Source organism: Mus caroli, unplaced genomic scaffold, assembly GCF_978045245.1.
Source record: "Mus caroli unplaced genomic scaffold, Mus_caroli_1 scaffold_12, whole genome shotgun sequence".
Taxonomy (NCBI): Eukaryota; Metazoa; Chordata; class Mammalia; order Rodentia; family Muridae; genus Mus; species Mus caroli.
The window spans coordinates 47,846,004-47,852,003 of record NW_028227267.1 but is presented as its reverse complement, the minus strand read 5'-3'; positions in this window follow the sequence as shown (position 1 = coordinate 47,852,003).

The window sequence follows — 6,000 nt, the reverse complement described above, 5'->3', positions numbered from 1 at the left end:
TAGAAAGGGCAATTTGTAAATTCATCTGGAATAATTAAAAACCTAGGATAGCAAAACTATTCTCAACAATAAAAGAACCTCTGGTGGAATCACCATGCCTGACCTAAAGCTGTACTGTAGAGCAATTATGATAAAAACTGCATGGTACTGGTACAGCGACAGACAAGTAGATCAATGGAATAAAATTGAAGACCCAGAAATGAACCCACACACTTATGGTCACTTGATCTTTGACAAGGGAGCTAAAACCATCCAGTGAAAGAAAGACAGCATTTTCAACAAATGGTGCTGGTTCAACTGGTGGTCAACATGTAGAATGCAAATTGATCCTTTCTTATTTCCCTGTACAAAGCTCAAGTGCAGGTGGATCAAGGACCTCCACATGAAACAAGAGACACTGAAATTTGTAGAGGAGAAAGTGGGGGAAAGCCTCAAAGATATGGGCACAGGGGAAAAGTTCCTAAACAGAACAGCAATGGCCTGTGCTGTAAGATCAAGAATCGACAAATGGGACCTCATAAAATTGCAAAGCTTCTGTAGGGCAAACGATACTGCCAATAAGACAAAAAGGCCACCAACAAGTTGGGAAAGAATTTTTACCAATCCTAAATCTGATAGGGGACTAATATCCAATATATACAAAGATCTCAAGAAGCTGAACTCCAGAAATTCAAATAACACCATTAAAAAATGGGGTACAGAGCTAAACAAAGAATTCTCAACTGAGGAATATCAAATGGCTGAGAAGCACATGAAAAAAATATTCAACATCCTTAATCATTAGGGAAATGTAAATCAAAACAACCCTGAGATTCCACCTCACACCAGTCAGAATGGCTAGGATCAAAAACTCAGGTGACAACAGATGCTGGCGAGGATGTGGAGAAAGAAAAACACTCCTCCATTGCTGGTGGGATTGCAAACTAGTACAACCACTCTGGAAATCAGTCTGGTGGTTCCTCAGAAAACTGGACATAGTACTACCGGAGGACCCAGCAATACCTCTCCTGGGCATATACCCAGAAGATGTTCCAACTGGTAATAAGGACACATGCTCCACTATGTTCATAGCAGCCCTATTTATAATAGCCAGAAGCTGGAAAAAAAACCAGATGTCCCTCAACAGAGAAATGGATACAGAAAATGTGGTACACTTACACAATGGAGTACTACTCAGCTATTTAAAAGAATGAATTTATTAAATTCTTGGGCAAATGGATGTATCTGGAGGATATCATCCTGAGTGAGGTAACCCAATCACAAAAGAAGTCACTTGATATGCACTCACTGATAAGTGGATATTAGCCCAAAAACCTAGAATACCCAAGATACAACTTCCAAAACACAAGAAAATCAAGAAGGAAGGCCAACGCATGGATACTTCATTCCTCCCTAGAATAGGGAAAAATATATCCATGGAAGGAGTTGCAGAGACAAAGTTTGGAGCTAAGACAAAAGGATGGACCATCCGGAGACTGCCCCACCCGGGGGTCCATCCCATAATCAGCCACCAAACGCAGACACTATTGCATATGCCAGCAAGATTTTGCTGAAAGGACCCTGATATAGCTGTCTCCTGTGAGGTTTTGCCAGTGCCTGGCAAATACAGACGTAGATGCTCACAGTTGTCTATAGGATGGAACACAGGGTCCCCAATGTAGAAGCACTGTGCACTAGCCACTTTTGAAAACTGAAATGTTGTCACTGGAGACAACATAAGTGAAAATGAACATAATTGTGTTAAATAAAATTATCCATGCTCCGAAAAGTAAATACTGGATTATCTCACTCACAACTAGAATATTTCTTAGATATTTTTAGATATTCTTAGATATCTTAGAATGTTTATCTCATAAGAGGTGACAGTAAAATGGAGCTTCCCTGAAGCTGGGGAAAGGGATGGGCTGAAAGGGTGGGAAGAAACTGATCAACAGTAACTGTACATAGTTTACACAGGAACAGAAAGTTTTGCATGCACAGTAGGGCTACTATAGATAATTCTACATATTTCTTAATTGCCGTGAGACGAAATTTTGAAGGCTTTAATTATAATAAATTGATAAATATTTGAGAATATGGATATGTATAATCAGATATAGACATCAAATAAATACATATCAAACATGACATGGTACCTGTCTTAGTTAGGGTTTTACTGCTGTGAACAGATGCCATGAGCTAGGCAAGTCTTATAAAGGACTTATTTGGGGTTGGCTTTCAGGTTCAGAGGGTCAGTCCTTTATCATCAAGGTGGGAGCATAGAGATGTCTAGGCAGGCACAGTGCAGGAGGAGCTGAGAGTTCTACATCTTTACTTGAAGACTGCTAGTGGAAGACTGACTTCCAGGCAGCTAGAAAGGGTGTCCGTTAGCCCACACCCACAGTGACACACCTACTCCAACAGGGCCACACCTTCTAATAGTACCACTCCCTTAGGCCAAGCATATGCAAACAGTCACAGTACCTCATAACATATTTACTTTGTGTGTGTCGTGAATAAGTTAAAAATAAATTAGCCAGGTATGGTAGGACATGCCTTTAATCCCAGTACTTGAAGGGCAGAGGCAGGTAGATACCAGTGAGTTCAATGCCAGTCAGGTTTACAAAGCTAGTTCTAGAACAGCCAGGGCTATTACACAGAGAAACACTGTCTCAAAAAAACATAGATAGATAGATAGATAGATAGATAGATAGATAGATAGATAGATAGATAAAAGTAAAAGGCTAGAAAGATTGTTCCATGGTTAAAAGCACTGGCTGCTCTTGCAAAGGGCCTGGGTTCGGTTCCCAGCACCCACATGGTTGCTCAGAACTGTCTGTAAGTCTAGTCTAGGTAAGGAGATCTGACACCCTCTTCTGAACTCAGTGAGTACCAAGTATGCATGTGGTGCTCAGACGTACCTGTAGGCAACACTCACATATATGAAAAAAATGAATAAATCTTAAAATATATACATTTTAATTTTTAAAAAAATTAGTGACATTCTGTCTCTTGTGAGGCTATGCCGGGGCCTAGCAAACACAGAAGTGGATGCTCACAGTCAGCTATTAGATAGATCACAGAGTCCCCAATGGAGGAGCTAGAGAAAGTACCCAAGGAGCTAAAGGGGTCTGCAACCCTATAGGTGGAACAACAATATGAACTAACCAGTACCCCCCACCCCCCGGAGCTTGTGTCTCTAGCTGCATGTATATCAGAAGATGGCCTAGTCGGCCATCAGGGGAAGAGAGGCTCCTTGGTCTTACAAACTTTATATGCCTCAGTACAGGGGAACACCAGAGCCAAGAATTGAGAGTGGGTGGGCAGGGGAGTGGGGGTGGGGGTATGGGGGACTTTTGGGATAGCATTGGAAATGTAAATGAAGAAAATACCTAATTAAAATTTTTAAAAATGGGTTAGAAAATAAAAATTTGCCTTCAGTCTCAGAATTGACTGGGGTCACGCTAAAAAAAAAAAAAAAAAAAAAAAAAAAGTGACATTCATCTCTCCACTTTGTATTCTTCTTCACTGGTTTAAACAATAAATTCAAATAGCTACAACAAAGAGAAATGAAAAGGAGAACCAGGACGAGAGACTTTAATTTATATACACACATTTGCTATTGTCTAAAGTAACAAACATTTGAGGCAAAAAAACTGACAGGATTTTTTTTTTCTTTTCACTTTTTGCTTGAAAGGCATGAATTATGCATAACAGTAAATGCCACATGCTTTGAAAATATCTCAAAAGTTCTAAAAATTGTGCATTTTTTCTTTTTAATTTTGTTTTATTAGATATATAAGAGAGAGAGAAAGCATGTGTGGGCATATATACACAGCATATAACATACATGTGGAGGTCAGAGTTCTCCACTTTTGTGGAGTTGGTCCTTTCCTTCCACCTTTAGGGGTGTCCCAAGAATTAAACTTAGGTTGTCAAATGCACGTGGCAAGCCTTATCCTATTGCGCCATCTTGCTGGCCTTATTCACGCTTTAAGGAGAAGAAACTAAGGATCAGAGACCTGACACACTTCCCAAAATTTAAACATCTACAACCTTTACGGTTGCACCCAGACAATCTACTTCTCAGACAAAGCACTTACACTATCAGCGGGCTGACAGAACCTCGCATCCACTGCCCTTCTCATGTCTGTGATCTCATATAACTTAAATGAGAAAATGCAGAGCCAACGCCTAGGGTCATTACCTAGCTTTCACATAGGGTCACTAAATACTAGTACTTAATTTAGTTTTGTTTTGTTTTCATTAACTTCCCTTAGAGAGAAAAACCAAGGCGATTACATCAGCAGCCACAGAATTTACTTTTTCTAACTAGTGACTTGGCAAGCTGATGTTATGGTTTGGATGTTGCCTTGGAAATAAAGCCTTGATAATCCAGGTGCAACACCATCAACGCAACAGCTGCCAGCTTCAGCTGTTTGCTTCCTTTATGATTCCCATTCAGAGTTTAAGAGGTGAATGTTGCATCTGGAACTAATGATAAAACTTGCACCTAAAGTGTGCAACAAGACCCTTTGGCCACACTGGGGTTCTGAGTAAGTTGGTGACCAGACAATTTTGTTTTTAAATTGTCCTGATAAACTGGTACAGCTCTGAAACTGATTGCTCACAGCGTGGAACCCCTCCTCATCACTGGGTCTGAAAAGACACAGAAGACACACTGTCCTTGTTGCACAACTTCAGTCTGCTGGACACCATCCTAGAAACTCTTGCTGCAGAATTATTTGCATAGTGAGACAAGGGCAAAAGTGTAGATGCAAAAGGTTGGTTTGGTCAGGAATCTGGAATAGTGCCTCTCTGCCCTGACACGAGAAGCAGGCTCTCCAGGACTGCTGTAACACGAGATGTTCTGACTACCCAACTTGAAGAAAGTTGTTTCTTTTACGGGAAGATAATTTTCATTGTATTCAAACTACCAGACAGAATACCCAAGTATCTTTGAAGGGACTGAGAGAATCAGAAAGCATTCAGGTGAGATTTATAGATATTCTTTCTTATTTTGCTCATCACCTTCTACATTTTCCTGAGATGTATAGTTACATATACTCTGTGTGTGGGGTGTGTGTGTGTGTGTGAGAGAGAGAGAGAGAGAGAGAGAGAGAGAGAGAGAGAGAGAAGATAGATTTTGACTTATTTAGTTTATCTTACATGTATGAGTGTTTTGTCTGCCTGTGTGTATCATGTGAGTTCCTGTGGAGGTCAGAGGAAGGTATCAAATACCCTGGAACCAGAGTTATGGATGCTGGGAGCCAAGCCCAGGTACTCCATGAGAGTGACAGATGCTCCTAACTCTGAACCATCTCACTAACCCATATTTTTTACCTCAGTTATTTGATATCATTGGGCACTATGTTTTCCAAGCATCTTTTCCTGTGAGCTCACAGAAGTCCAAGAAAAATGCTGACAGGAGAGAGGGTAAGGTAACCCTGTCCAATGAGGAGGAAGCAGAAGTCCTTGCTTCAGACCAAATGTCACATGATGAATTTAAAATCAACCCCTGACCCTTCAACTTTCAGTTTTTAAACAAGAAAAATGACTGTAAGTCACTAATTAAATAACTGAAATAGTTTTCTGTAGCAAAAGAAAAAATGTTAAATGCATGTTCTAAGAAAAGTTATAAAATGTAAAATTAATCCATAGCTATGTAAAAAAAAAGTTGCTGTAAATTGTAACAAGATACTAGTCTGGTTATGTTTCAGGTGTTAATTGAAAGACCCCTGTCTAAAGGTATCCTGTTTGCCACAGCTCTGTTTGGTTAGTGCCTCATTGTGTCCCTGGTGTTAATCTTTCTTTTGACATAAACAGCATAGGGCTGTTTTGCATAAGGCTGGCACTGTGAATGGCAGGGAATATTAGACATTCCTGAGGGCAGAGGGGAAGTTTCCCCTAAGCAGTACTGGGAAGAAGTGTTTGTCCAGCAGAGGCTGATCCTGAGGAATGGTATAGGACAGACAGCACAAGATGAGGGACTATGAGGGACAGACAGGTTCCCTGGGTGAG